This window comes from Balaenoptera physalus, assembly GCF_965194825.1.
Source record: "Balaenoptera physalus genome assembly, chromosome: 1".
NCBI lineage: Eukaryota > Metazoa > Chordata > Mammalia > Artiodactyla > Balaenopteridae > Balaenoptera > Balaenoptera physalus.
Window position 1 is genome coordinate 62253440 of NC_138882.1, and position 16385 is coordinate 62269824.

At 38.1% G+C, this 16385-nt stretch overlaps 1 long non-coding RNA gene across 5 annotated transcripts in view; it reads right to left on the reverse strand.

Annotated features, from left to right (window-relative positions):
* The window catches only part of LOC309649476, a 201724-nt gene that overhangs the window by 85472 nt on the left and 99867 nt on the right, over window positions 1-16385 (reverse strand). The window lies entirely within an intron of this gene.

Consider the following 16385-nt stretch of genomic DNA (forward strand, 5'->3'; position numbering starts at 1 on the left):
AAAAAACAGAATGGAAATTCTTTTATTTTTGTTGCACAAGCATATGAAAGAGTAATCAATAAAATATACTTAAACAGAAAAATAGATTAAACTGGTATACAATTTTGAGGAGGAGGTGGAATGGAGATACAATTTCCAGGAGGAAAGAGAATAATGAAAAATGTCTAATTGTTAAAGAAGGAATTTTCATGCCTTTAAAAATAGATGATGGTGGCGTAACATTGCTATAGATACATTTAAAAGTGAGGTAACAGTTTCACTTTAAAATTTCAATTTAATGTGCCAGAAATTATATCCTTTGAAACTGTATACATTTACAATTAAACATTTTAGTTATGAACTTTTAAATGTGCAAGGGGGAACCATAATCTCTCAAAATTATCTTAAGGGGCATGAGAGAAAAACAAAGAAGGTCCCCGATCAGGAGAACATGCTCTCCCTTGTGAAACATATTCCTAATGGAAAGAAATCAGACAGGTATGGGAAACACTATGTGGCATTTTTTTTGTTCTTATAGGAAATATGTCCTGTCTTTCCTCCTTCCACCTGAAGGCTCCCACTAAAAAAAAAAAAAATTCAAAGTAGCCTCTTTTCCTTCTGTTCTAAGTGGATCTTAATTTCTGAAATGGCAAGAAAATATAAATGGATTCCGTAGGTTACACTACATCAGAAGAGCTTCTAGTAATTCCAAGTGACTGAATTAACCTTGTGCTTCCCAACCTAAGCGTCTATCGACAGATGAATGGATAAAGAAGATGTGGCACATATATACAATGGAATATTACTCAGCCATAAAAAGGAACGAAACTGAGTTATTTGTAGTGAGGTGGATGGACCTAGAGTCTGTCATAGAGAGTGAAGTAAGTCAGAAAGAGAAAAACAAATACCGTATGCTAACGCACATATATGGAATCTATAAAAACTGTACTGATGAACCTAGTGGCAGGGCAGGAATAAAGACACAGGCGTAGAGAATGGGCTTGAGGACACAGGGCGGAAGGGGAAGCTGGGACAAGGTGAGAGAGTCGTATTGACATATATACACTACCAAATATACAATGGATGGCTTGTGGGAAGCTGTTACATAGCACAGGGAGATCAGCTCTGTGTTCTGTGACGACCTAGAGGGGTGGGATAGGGAGGGTGGGAGGGAGGCTCAAGAAGGGGGGGATATGGGGATATATGTATACATATAGCTGATTCACTTTGTTGTGCGGCAGAAACTAACACAACATTGTAAAGCAGTTATACTCCAATAAAGATAAAAAAAATTAAAAAAACAACCTTGTGCTTCCCTTATGTTCAACCAAATGCCAGTAGCCAACAAAACACTGTGCCTAGCAGCAGGGTACTAACATCCTATCTAAATGAAATCAGGTTAATATATACATCAGATACAGACTTGAGTAAGAAAAAAATACAGAAAGTGGTGGAAAGGATACTCATGGAAGGAAGAGACTTAGACCCAGCTATGACAGTACAAAGATATGGGAGCTGATGGGATGCACATGTTATTCGTGTGTGTGTGTGTCTGTGTTTACTTTTCTCCTACACTGCCTACCTATCTGCTATGGACTGAATGTTTGTGTTCCCCGCATTCATATGTGAAATCTGATTCCTCAATGTAACCATATTTGGAGGTGAGGGCTTTGGGAGATAATTAGGTCAGGAGTTGTTGGGAGTACGTGAAGAATGGAAGAGAAAGGAAATGCGAAATGTAAGAAGCTAGAAGCCAGTCTGAAGAGCACTGTTCCAATCACCAGTTGTATAAACCTGTTAGCTTCTCCTCAATGATTTGTTTTTCATAGATGTCTGGTCAACATGGGCATTCTTTCCTGGCAGGAATGTAATGCAGCATGTACAGTTATAGACACATCATACATTATTTTTTGATGGGAACTGTGAGAAACAAAATACTAGAATGATCAGAATTCCTGTGATTCCAGATCACAAACTGGAAGCAGTAGTAAAAACAGTGAGTATGACTGTGTATTAAGCCACAATTGTATTCATCTAAACCAGGAATAATAAAAAACAAATTCCAGTCAACTAAGCTAAAAGAGAGACTGAGATATTTTTCTCTTCTTTCTGTAGAAAATATTACAAAGTCATTTTAATATGAAAAGGCCATCAAAGAGTATGCAGTCAAAAATGTAGGAAGAAAGCAAAGTGGTATGTCAGGCAGTCAATTATTAAAAAATATTATGTTCTGTTACTCGATTTTGTGATGTTTGTAATATTGAACATCTTTAAAAGTTATTTGGGGGATTTCTTTTCTCTTTCTAAATACATCCTCAATTTTTGCTTAATTCCTCACATTGTAGAAGCTCCCTGCTTCACTAAACCCCATTTGCTCGGCTCCCTAAGTCCATGCCTCATCAATAGAACACAAATGATTCTGCTGCCTCTTGGCTCCTGTTCAAAGTGACATCATGAGCTTTGCCTCCTGATTGTGAGGAACAATCGTAGAATTGCTCTAATAATAGGTAAACATTATGAACATGTATTTCGTTTTCTTCAACAGAGCTAAACAAAAGCTCACTCTCTGAATTTCCAGATGCACTTAAAATGAAATAATAATGTTGGTCCAGTCTTGCCCTACTTTAAATTAATTACTCCAGGAAGAGGCATTAAACCTTTCAGGCACCAGTGAGCATAAATGCTTTAGTACCCCAGACCATACACCCTCTTTTGATTGTTTGAGACACAAGGAAAGGTAAGCTCAGTAAATTAGGCTATTTTATGATCCATTTAAATAATCTGAAAAGGAAATTAATACTTTTATTACTTTCTGTAAGTGAAAAACTTCCTTAAAAATCTGTAAGAGTTCTTTATGTTATAGTGGTTGGGACTCCCAGAGCCAAAACATGGCTCCAGAGAAATAATGGAAGGTCGGGGAAAGGATGCATGGTCACACCAATCAAAATGGAATAAACAGGGAGGTCTAGAAACTAATTTGGGGCTGAAGAAAATCATCTCTACCAAAGTCAAGAAAATTCACTTGATTAGATATTAGGCTGTCATTTAAAAATAAAATATTTCTTAGTCTTTTTGAATAATATGAATTTTTGCTGGGGGTGTTGAAAGGATGGAGAAGGAATCTGGAGAAAAACATGGTGTTTGTGACCTCCACCCCACATTGCTACCATCAGTACTTATTATGTGAGAAACATTCTGTTAATTACTTTGCAAACACTGTGCTCAAACTTTAAATGCTCACAACAGATGAGTAGAGAAAGTTAAAATATTTTAATTGGATAGAAAAGGAAACGAGGAGCCTCCCTGGTGGCGCAGTGGTTAAGAATCCGCCTGCCAATGCAGGGGACACGGGTTTGATCCCTGGTCCGGAAAGCTCCCACATGCCGTGGAGCAACTAAGCCCGTGTGCCACAACTACTGAGCCTGCGCTCTAGAGCCCTCGAGCCACAACTACTGATCCTGCATGCCACAACTACTGAAGCCCGTGCGCCTAGAGCCCGTGCTCTGCAATGAGAGAAGCCACCGCAATGAGAAGCCCGTGCACCACAACAAAGAGTAGCCACTGCTCACCGCAACTAGAGAAAAGCCCGTGCACAACAACAAAGACCCAATGCAGCCAAAAATACATAAATTAATTTAAAAAAAAAAAGGGAGATGAGGGTTATTTCTCTTATCTTTTACCTGTTGCTGCCTCCATCTGCTCCAGCCATGCTGGCTTCCACTCTGTTTCTGACACACAAAGCACACTCCAGTCTCAGAGCCTTTGAATGGGCTGCTCTCTCTGCCCAGGACACTGGCCCCTAGATTTCCAAAGGTCTCACTCCTTTACTCCATTGAAAGATCTCTGTTCAAATATCACCCCTATCTGAGAGCCCCTACCCCATAACTCTTTGTCCCATTACCCTGTTTTATTTTTCTTCTTAACATGTCACAGATATTGTGTTCCCACTAAATGTCCTCAAGAGCTAATGGACGTTTGGAGATGGGAATTAATCATTGGATAGCTGAAAAGGGACACAGTATTTAGCAATTAGCAAACTCTACAAATGTGTCATACAAATGTTGGCTTCCAATCTGATGCTTTGTACTATTTTACATGAGAGATTTTCAAACACAGCCCACAACTAGCTCTTAACTGGCGATACCTCATCAAGTTCTTCTATAAGCTAGACATTATTCCAGTGATTTATTTCCTTATATAATACCATTTATATCAGTCAGGGTCCCAATAAGTATCAGTTGGTATAATCAAATTAAGAAAACTCTGGGGAATTCCCTGGTGGTCCAGGGGTTAGGACTCGGCGCTTTCACTGCCAGGGCCCAGATTCAATTCCTGGTCAGGGAACTAAAATCCCGCAAGCCACACCACGTGGCTGAAAGAAGAAAACTCTGGGAATTTTTAAGGGACTATTTAAATGATTTAATAGTTTTGTAGTGCTGCTGTACAGCAAACTAGGTAGCTAAAACAGAAGAAATTTATTACCGCATCGTTCTGGAGGCCAGAATCCCAAGATCAAGCCCTGTTGACAGGGTTGGTTCCTTCTGAGGCCCGTGAGGAAGACTTTATTCCATGCCTAGCTCCTAGCTTCTGGTGGTTTGCTGGCACTCTTTGGCATCCCTTGGCTTGTAGATGCATCACTCTGATCTCTACCTTCATTTCACATGATGTTCTCCCTGTGTGCATGTCTCTGTGTCTTTTTCTAAGAACACAGTCATATTGAACTAGGGCCCACATTAATGACCTCATGTTAACTTGACCATTTGCAAAGAATCTATTTCCAAATAAGGTCACATTCATAGGCACTGGAAGTTAGGACTTCAACATCTTTTTAGGGGACATGATACAACCCATAACACATGGTATAGATGGAATATAGGGAATTGCACTGTGTACTGCAGTAACCTGTAGTTAGGACAGCAGAGCTGTTACTACCTCTAGGCCTCAAAGGATGAGGAGAGGGTTTGGATACTAGCAGGCTGTCACAGAAAAGCAGTGACCTTTGGTTGAGCAACAGAGCCAGCTTCAGATGACCCAAGAGGGAGAGAGCTCTGACCTCATTTTCCTCCCTTTTTCCAAGCTTCTGCCAGGGCTTCCCACTGGCTCAACCCAACCAGAAGTCAGACAGCAAAGGATCTTTTTGCTGTAACATTTTAGAAACATTTCTAACTTTAATGTAACCTTATTGTTTTCAGTTTTTGGTCTTTTGCATTTTCAAGAGGAATTTAGCTTTTTTTTCTTCCAGTTTTAATGAGACATAATTGACATACAATACTGTATAAGTTTAAGGTATGCAGCATAATAATTTGACTTACATACATTATGAAGGGATTATCATGGTAAGTTAGTGACCATCCATCATCTCATATAGATACAAAATTAAAGAAATTTTTAAAATTACATAATGATTAGGGAATCAATCCAAGAAGATTTAACAATGTAAATATATATGCACCCAACATAGGAACACTAAATACATAAAGCAAATACTAACAGACATAAAGGGAGAAATTGACAGTAACACAATAATGCAGGGGACTTTATAACACCCCGTTTACATGAACAGATAGATCATCCAGAGAGAACAATAAGGAAACACTGGCCTTAAATGACACCCTAGACCAAAAAAAAAAAAAAATATATATATATATATATATAAAACATTCCATTAAAAAGCAACAGAATACATTTTTATCAAGTGCACATGGAGCATTCTCCAGGATAGATCACATGCTAGTCCACAAAATGAGTTTTAGTAAATTTAAGAAAATCAAAATCATATCAAGCATCTTTCCTGATCACATTAGCAGACTAAAAATCAACTACAAGAAAAAAAATGCAAACATGTGGAGGCTAAACAATATGCTACTAAACAACCAATGGATCACTGAAGAAATCAAAGAAATAAAAAAATACCTGGAGACAAATGAAAATGAAAACACAATAATCCAAAATCTATGGGATGCAGCAAAAGCAGTTCTAAGAGGGAAACTTATAGCAATACAAGCCTACCTCAAAAAACAAGGAAAAAATCTCAAACAACCTAACTTTACATCTAAAGGAATTAGAAAAAGAACAACAAACAAAACCCAAAGTTAATAGAGTGAAAGAAATCATAAAGATCAGAGCAGAAATAAATGAAATAGAGACCAAAAAACAATAGAAAAGATTAATGAAACTAAAAGCTGGTTCTTTGAAAAGATAAACAAAACTGATAAACCTTTAGCCAGACTCATCAAGGAAAAAAGAGAGGACCCAAAATCAATAAAATCAGAAATGGTTTCCACTAGCTTTGACAATGTCTATTTTATTTTTCTTTTATTGGTAGAAAGAAAATGCAGGGCTTAAGAGGAATAGCTAGATGAATAAAGAGGAGGTTTCTCTCCTCACTTGCACTGGCTTGATCAGCTTATCTGCCAACAGGATCTTATCTGGAGTTCTGGCTCCACCATTTACTAGATGGTTGGAAATGACATGCTTGCCAAGCATGTTTGCTCTTGTGTGAAATGAGGAGGACTGGAGGTGAGACCAGGAAATTGATAATATTGTATGTGATGTGACTTCTCCCATAATCTCTCAGATCTTCAGTAAAACCACTAAACTAAGGACATATTTTGAGAAAGTGGACTCTGTGTTTGGATGATGCAGGATGAATCCAAAGCAAGGCAGAGAAAACGATGAGAGAGAAAGCCAGTAAGAATTCCCAGAAATTGTAGAGATGGCTCTGAACTTGCACAGGTACCAAACTGGAATTTTAAACCAAGCTGATCTAAGTCTCCAAGGGATAGTAGGACCTCAGCTGACAGCTGAGATACACTTAAGAATCTCTAGGGATTTTTATACTTCAAAATTTCCCATTCAAGTTTTTCATAATCTTTATAGTCAAGAACTTCATGTCTATATTTAAATTCCTATTGCTGCAATTTCAGCTCAGTCTAGTAGTTGTAGTAATAACCATAATAGCTGCCAGGTATGAGCAATAGAGTCAGACTGTCTGGGTCTGAATCTCAGCTATACTACTTATAAGCTCAGGAAAGTTACTTAGACTCATTAAACTACAGTTTCTTCTTCCACAAAATGGGATTACAATGTCTATACCCACCATAAGGCTGTTGTGAATATCAAATGTGTTAGCATATATAAAAACTTAACAGAGTATCTAGTACAGAGTAAGTGATTGATAATGTTTGTTGTGATATCATTACCATATGTTATGTCAAACATTCTGCTGTTTTACGCAAATTATCACATTTAATTCTCACAGTTCCCCTCAGAATTAGCTGTTATAATCTCCATTTTACAGATAAGGAAATCAAGGTACAGAAAACTTAAATTTAAATAAATGGTAATTTTGTATGTGTCCCTGCTGTATTTATTATGGGATCAATGTGATCATGGAGAAATAAATGTTTAATAAACAAAATAAATATTAATATTTTATAAAATGTAAATATTTTAATTACAAAATAATTAAATAAATGAATGAATAATTTTTTTTCCTCTGACTTTTCACAGAACCCAGAGAAAGGAGAGAAATAATTTTGTCTTAATTATGTCATTTTTTAATGTTCACTACACTCTCAAACTAAGGGTTTAAGTGCCAATTTCATTAATGTTCCATTTTCTTTTTCTTTCAGAGAAGCAATAAAAATATTTACAAGAAAGAGATATAAACCATATTGCTTTCCAAACTCCAACACCTTGACTTTTTCTTTTCTTGGTTCTTCTACAAGCAGCCTTTGGAATATAATGTATGCCAACTGAAACAAAGTTTCAAAATAAATTAAAAATATAATTTTGCTATTTCTGAATCAAATAGTCTGTAAAAACGCTAATAAATAGCATCCACTTTTCCTTTCTCACTAATATTATAAATTTATTCTCAAAAAAGTAATATAATATCCTTGGCATAATTTTCCTGCAAAAGTCCATACCCTTTCTGGCTCATGATTTCTTTACTCTTTGGGTATTTCCAATTTTTTTCTCAAAATGCATTTTAACATTACTTAAAACTAACATTAAATTATCTAAATGGTACTGCCCCTGACCATATTCTGTCTCTGTTTTGGAGATGGGTCTATAATATAAAGTTAGTATTAAATCTTATCGTCATAGTTTTACTTAAGCCAGTCCTTGCAGATACAGAATTTTCTGCTGAGACAGTCATCTGAACATAATCGTTGTAAAATGTTCACATTTCCCATTTCTTGCCTACTACTGATTCTTATCTTCTGCTATTTTTGCAAGGAATTCTTTACTATTAAGTAGTTCAAATTCTTCCTTCCATTTGATCCAAGAATGTAGTGAGAAGTAAGCCTGTGGTGGCATGTATAATGATCTTCTGGGCCTCGAAGTATACTCTGCCAGCTTCTAGGCCATTCTGCCCCTTTCCACTAACTAGTCCATCCCATGATAATAGAAAGTAAAGTATACAATGTTGTCTAGAGGGCGTGAGATCTAAAAGGTCAGAGATATAGACTTGACACTTCTATTGTTGTGTAGCCTTTAGTGAAAGATCAATTTCTTCAAAATTCAGTTTATTCAACCTTCAATGACAGTGCTGTCTTCCTATTTTCCTGAGATCCTAGACAGGTGAAGAGCTTTAACTTCCTTAGATGAAAGTTGCAAGTTGAGGTACAATAGAGCAACTCTTCTCCTCTCCAGAGACTGATATCCCCCAGCTGAAGGGCCTTTTGTTTGGTCTCTCTCTTCGCCCACCTGCAGCATTCAACAGTGGTCTCCACATGCTGTTCCTCAGATGCTCCCCTGCCTTAATTTCTGTGACAGTGTGCTCTAAGTTTTCTACCTATCTGTTGGATTTCTCCTCCTCCTTCACTTTCCTCACCGTGAGTACTACCTAACTTTTACACCTTTGTTCCCACACTCAACAAACAGGCACAGAGGTGAAGATACAGAGGTGGGTGGCACCATCCTTGTCCTCAGGTGGCTTTTAGGCTGGTAGAAAGAGACGAGCATGAACTAATGTATGATCAGTGACTTTGAGTTCTCTCAAGTATGGAATTATTTATCCTTCTCTCACTACTACTTAGGGGAAAAAAAAACTACAGTGGCTACTGTGTATCACTGGTTAAAACATCTCATAGCAATATTTATCTCCCCTGTCTGACTCTTGGTGAGTTGGATTCACAGAAACAGAGAGTTTCAGAGGCAGCCCTCTGTTTTCAGATAAGTGAACTGAACCTAGAGAGAGAACAACTTGCTGACAGTCACACAGCTTGTAAGTGGCAAGACAGGACCAGAACCAGAATTCCCAGTTTCTACTTCTCCTACTGTTAGACCCTGTAGCTGCTCGTTGTGGGCTGAATTTTCTGTGTTACTCCATAAGTAACCCTATACTCAATGGAGTAATGATTTGGTATTTCCCTCCTGTTCCACAGAGGGTGATGCATGCCCTACAGATCTGAAGAGGGACAAAAATCCACACCTCTCTTGACAATTTATGGAAGATTTACTCTGAAAGCCAGTGACCTCTGGACCCAAGGCTGGAGAAGCGGTTCTGAGTCCATTAAAATTCATGCTCAAAGTCTGATGGTTCATATGGGAGCTGCTGTAACAGAAATCATTCCTGAGGTCACATGGTGTGTTAACCTCCTTGCTCCTCGTCACCGTGATGACGGCTCAGATAAACATTCATGGATGTAATGAATCCTCAGCTAGAGAGGAAAGTCTATCTGGGAAGAGGAGGAATGACCTTCCCCCTCAATGCTGCCTGATGTGGGAGACAGTAAAGAAGAGCAAATATTGACAGAAACCTGATAATATTTGCCTTTCTGGTGGTCAAGACGACATCCAGACATTCTGTGGCCAAGTCGAGAACTGCAAGAAATAAAAAAGGAAGAGAAGGGAAGGGGAAGGGAAAGCAAGAAAGAGAGAAAGAAAAAGGAAGGAAGGGAAGGAGGGAGGGAGAGAGAGAAAGAGAGAGGGAGGGAGGGAGGAGAAGAAAAGAAAGAGGGAAAAGAAAAGACAGAGAGGAAAGAAGACAGGAAAGAAAGGAAAAAAAAGAAAATGGCAAGAAGGAAAACTGTTTCACCAAACTGACGCCTGTCAGATAAAAGAGATTGGGGCCATAAATTCCTCCCAGCGTTTCTAATGGGATTTTAATACAGCATTTGGCCATCATCTTTTTTTCATTCCTCTAATGACATACATGCCCAAAGTGTAGCCACGGAGCCTCTGAACTCTGTATATTTCTGTAATACACAAAGAAAACAGCCGTCACATCCATTTTAAGGAACTTTTAAATACATTACAGTGAGGTCTATAGGCCCCGGATCCAAAGGGACCTGTACAAAGCCTGTCTGTACATCATCTGTGACGGCCCTGAATTCCAGCCAAAGCAGGTTTTTTTTTTTTTTTTTTAAATAATAAAATAAAATACTGTGTTTTTTTAAAGGAACATTATATTTTTAAACTGGAAATAATTGTATTTTGTATCTTATGTGGCATCTGAAAGTGATTTAGTTGAACAATGTGGTTTCTGATTGGTATTTGAATTGGTTCCAGAACATTTTTCATAATAACCATCTTAAAGATCCCAATTATCTGATCCTCTTTCCCCCCTTCACATGGTTTCATAGGAGGTTTCCAGAGAGAGAGAAACCTGCAGGGGCAGGCAAGCCAACTCCTGTCTAGCTAAACAGTGTTTGCCTACTAGGCTCAAAGGGAAGGGTCTGCTTGTTATTCTGAGTGGTTCAGGATGCATTTATGGCTCAATAAAGGAGGCCTTGGCATAACCAGAATAATTACTTACTCAAACAAGCCTATAAAACCAAAGGCTTGACCCAACAAAAAGACAAACAGGGAACTTTTTTCTTTTAGTGTTAACAGGTAAATCTAGTAAAGTGTATTTAGATTTCTATAAAATCAGCCCTTGGTGCAAAATGAATGGTTGATTTTACCAGGTGGGCAGAAAAATCAATTCCCCAGGGGTAGAGGGGCTAAGGGAAAGCAGTTCTGTGAAATATGAAAGAATGCTCATCCATAAACGGGCCCAGCCTCATTAGTAACATGTGGGAATTGCTGTATGGTGGTGGAGAAGGCAGGCCCTGAAATCACCTGGATCTGAGGCAGTCTCTACCACTACTGAACGCTATCACCCAGGGCAGTGATCCAAACTCTCTGCATCTCATTTGTAAAGTGGAAATAATGTAATAACTTTTCAAGTTTCATTGGAAGAAATGAATGGAATAATACACGTGAAGGGCTTAGAACAATACCTTAGAGATAGTAGGACATACAATAAATTGTAGCTCATTATTATAACTAATGGAATCTTATTGCAGTAAATAGTACCTTTTATAATTACATATATAAATAAGGAGAATATAAATAAATAAATAAAATTTTTTAAAAACAAAAAAAAGTAATAATGAGAATAAATATTTTTGAGTGCTAAGTGTCAGCACATAATGCCTGACACTATACTAAGAATTTCAAATGTTATACCTCCTTTAATTCTCTCAAGGTAAAATTCCTATCTAAGGAGCAGAGTCTGGTAAGTGGCAGAACTAGAAATAGGCTGCCAGATTTAGCAAATAAAAATAGGATACCCAACAAAATTTTAAATTCAGATAAACAAGAAATAATTGTTTTAAAAAAAGTACATCCCAAATATGGCATGGAACATACTTACATATCTGGTCACCCTAAACTAGAAATCAAGTCCTCAGATCTACTTTAAGCCCACGCTCTTTTTTTCTTCACCATACAAAGTTATATCCAGAATATAACTGATTCCTTATATATTTAATTCTCTAGCGTTTTTTTTTTTCCCCAACCAGAAGGTTCTTCGGTTAAAAAACAATCCGAAATTGTATCTGGTTACTAACTATCAGGGAAAGTAAAAATGCTTAAGGCAAATAAGCTAAACCAGGGCAGCTGGCTGGAGGGCTGGTACATCAAGAGTTATAAATCAAGCCCTGTGTTCTCTTGAGATTATGATCTTAAAGTATGTCAGCAATTATTAAAAACCCTTAAAAACAAAGTGGCAAAACAACATTTAATGTTGAGAAAAAAAAATTTGCACCATAACTTGCAGCTATAAATTGTACTTTAAAATATTTTTTCTTAATGATACAAATTAACAATCTGATTCATTTATTCAACAAAAATTATCGATTGTCCTTATGTCAAGGCGCTATGTAGATGCTGAATGAACAAAAATAGACACTGTCCTCACACTCACAGAACTGACACTCTAGCAAAAGGGACATAAATTAATTAAATAAGCACACAAAAAAACAAATAAAATGTTACAGTCATCACAAGATCTATGAAGGAAAAGTACGCGGAGAGACACACCTATAATAGGAGGACTTGAGTTCAGAAAGGACTTTCATGAAATAGTATAGCCTTAGCTAAGATCTGAAGGATGAACAGAATTTAATTAGGAGGTTTAAATGACAGGTACTCGTGTGCTTTACTCATACTCCTACACTGGAATTGTCTTCAAATGTTATGAGAGAGAAATAAACATTTATTGTCTTGAGCCATTATATGTTTGGGTCTAACTGTTGCTGCAGACTAGTCTACTATAACCAGTACATTGCATCTTCTGCCTCACCTACCCACGATGCTGTCCATGCCTCCCGTCTCCGCATCACTGACTAGATCTTTCAGTTCTTCATGCTTGCCATGCTCTCTTCTTCCACGGTGTCCCTGCAATTCCAGGTTAGGGGTTGTGTTGAGTGATCCTGGGGAACCCACTGTCAGAGATTGATGCTATGCTGATATTATGCTATCTATTACTCTATCATCTTCAACACGTGGCTTTCAAGGTCATCATAAGTTTTGCATCCCAATCACCTGGTAGGATCATGGGAGGTTTTTCTAGGCCAGGCCTGAAAATAGCAGAGTATCATTTTTGCTCTCATTCCATTAGATAAGTTCAGTCACATGGTCACCCCTAACAGTCAGGGAGTCTGGGAAATGTAAACCATCTATGTTACAGGAGAAGAGAAATGGGTGTTATTAACAACTTGCAATCTCTACCATGAGCAGGTGGGTCAGGCGATACAGGGTCTTATAAGCCTTGTTAAAGAATTTTGGTTTTATCTCAAGACCAATGGAAGTCCAATAAATGGATTTTAGCAGAAAGGAGTGACATGATCAAATTTGTATTTTAAAAAGATGATTCTGGCAACAAATTGTAGAACAGATTTGGAGAGTACTGAGTGGTTGTGGGGATATCAGTTAGGAGGATATTATAGCAATCCAGGTAAGAAATCATGCTAGCATGGAACAGGGTAGTTAGTGGTGCTAGAAATGGAGAGAAATAGATGGATGCAATAATATCATGCAACAGAGCATTGACTACAGAACAACAGGCAAATATATGATGTCTTTTCTTTGTTAAACTATTTTATACTTCTTGTCATCTCCTTGACTCTTCCTTAGTTTCTTTTGTACCAGTAGGTTCCTTGATCAGCATCAATAACAATGAAGATATAAGTAAGAATCATCATAAGGAACTCCTCAAATCTGAAAAACATTATCAAAAGGGCTTTCAGAGCCTCTCTACAGATTCTCTGGGGTGTGAAGTGGTTCAAAACAGCCTGATTTTGTTTAATACCATGCATATAAAATAAAATATAAAAATAAGAAAAAAATACTAGAATGTGCATTCTGATAGGGAATCAAAAAATATAGAACTTGTGTTACTTTTTGATTGTTTTCTTATTCATAAAATGAGGACAGTAATACCTGCACATTCTACCTCTAGGGATTTGGTTGTTGTGATAATCAAATGCCATAGAGATCACATCTACTGAGGTGCACAGTGGTTCATATTAACAGGGCTCCCTGGTGTTTGAAGTTTCTATAGTTGCTTGCTCTAACTATTTACAGAGACGTTCATTAGAGTATTTGCACATGAAATTTTTAAAAATGCATGTTCAAAAGCCTGTTCATTCTTTTCTTGTTTTTTACTGCTACCTAATATAAGAGTAAGCAAAAGTTACTTGCCTAGTATAATAGCCTAAAAAACACAAGACATATAAGCTTGTTATCCAGTATACAGTTTAATGGGAGAGTTGAGAGTTTGGTGGTTGTATTTACTGGTGTAAAAGAGGAAGGCTGCTTAACCCTCTAGATGAAAATGATCTTTCTCACAGCTACTGAACCTTGGTTTTTCCCTTAGTCATCTAACAAGCTAAAAATAGTAATAGGAAACACATTAAATACCAAACAGCATTCCAAGTAACATATGTAAATACACACACACACACACACACATACACACATCTATACATACATATATAAACACACCTCTCACCTCCATACTATGCGGAAGGTATTATTATTACCATCTCCATTTTTCAGGTGAAAAACCTGAGGCACTGAGAGGCTCCGAAACTTGCCCAGAGTCATAAAGCTAGTTCATAGCTGAGCCAGACTTCAGACTCAGGCACCGTGACTTCAGAGTCCATGCTCTTTCTCCCATTTTGCTGCCTCTTTATAATGTACTAAATGCTGAATTAAGTGCTATACTCTGCCCCTAACAAGATTATCCTAATTATAGTTATTGCATCTTTTTCTCTAAAGAATTTTCACTAACAGTACTCTAACTAAATTACTCCAAGAATTACCACTCACTTGGCCCCATAGCTATTCAACGAGGCCAGTAAGATAATCCCAGATGGGTGGGGGAACTGGAAAACTCCACAACAAACTGCAGCCAGTTAAAGTCTTGCCCAGCAAGGAGCAGGTTACCACCACAAAGTTATTCCATCAGGGTGATGAATTCCAGGGCCAACAGAAGTGCAGAGATAAGGAAGTATGGATTCCTGCCTTCCTTTTCTAGAGTCCAGTGTCTTGTTGGATGTTGGTAGAGAAGGCAGTACTTGAATTGAATCTTGGAAGTGGAGTAGATGCTCACTGAATTGACCAAGGGGAAGTGATTCCAACTAGAGCGAAGGAACAGAAAAATAATCCAGGAAGGAGAAAGCAAGGAAGAGCAAGGGTGTGGAGAGTAGAGATCAAGTAAGAGGGGAGGCTGGTAGGAGTCAGGTCATGGAGGGCTTTATGGAACTGAGGAACCTTATTCCGTGTAGCTCCAAGGAGCCATTGAAGGGTTTTGAGCAGATGCGTGATATGTTTAAAATATTAGGGGAGCTACCAGGTTTAGGGAAAGATCATGGTTTCAGCATTGGACTTTCTGAGTTTGAGAAACTCAGACTGAGGGAAATCCAGTGGAAATGTTCTATGGACAAATAGACATGAGTTCTAGTTTAGAAGAGAGAAGTTGGCTGGAAACAGATTTGGGACACCACTCCAGTTAGCTAGCAGTTGAAGCCATGACCATACAAGAGATTTCCCAGGTGGGTATATACCAGGAGATTTTAAAAAGGAGAAAGATTAGGACCCTGAGGTCTACATTTGAGGGTGGGGACATGAAGGATGAGCTTGAGGAGAAGCAACAAGTCAGGAGAATTACATGGGCAGGGCATAAGCCAAGGGAGGAGAAAGCATTATTAAAAAGGGTGTGGGCAAAGATGTCAGATGTCTCAGAGAGGTCAAATGAGGTAAGGGCTGAAAAGCCCTTCCTATTTCAGTGGAGTGGCAGGGCCAGCTCTTAAGATCAGGAGGTGAAAAGTGAACATGAGGTTAGGAGATGAAATGAGAGAGCAGCTGGAGAAGATTCTTCTGAGGAAGGAAATACAGAGGCTGCAACTTGGCAACCATTCTATGTTCTGTTCCTCAGTGGCCCAGTTTCTTTAAGAGACTGGGAAGTGGCATTGAGTTACGTAGCCTTTGTTTCTCTGACAGCCTCTTAGAACAGATCAGGGTTAGAGACACCCCCTCCCAGTTGGAATTTCACTTGGGATTCCAGCAACCAGCATTTAAGGTTATCTTCCAAACCACTAAACTATGCAACATGACACATTGGACTCTCCTTTGGGACTCACTTATGTAATATGTGATAAGAACATATCAGTGTCCCAAAATTCAGGTCTTAGGTGTGTCAGGGGCACATTGACTGAATTGAGTCTTTCCATTGTTATAACACCCTGGTGATTATTTTTATTTTCCTCAGGGTTTATTAGTAAGTTTAGTTTCTAATAATCATGCAGTATCAGGGGTATTAGATAAGACAAAGCTCTTTAAAGGAACCCAAATCTATAAAGACTTCCCCACTAGAATTTCACCATATTTAAAATTTCATGGTTTGTTATCTTGACCCCTCCTCTTACTTTTGGTGTGATCTTGGACTTGTCACTTAACCTCTCAGGATCTCAAGTGACCTCATCTGTCTAAAAAGGGAACTGGACAAGATGCTCAGTAAAACCATATTATTCTACACCAGGGGTCAGCAAACTGTTTTGTAAAAAGCCAGATAATAAACATTTTTGGCTTTGCAGGCCATGCACACTCTGTTGCTACTACTCAAC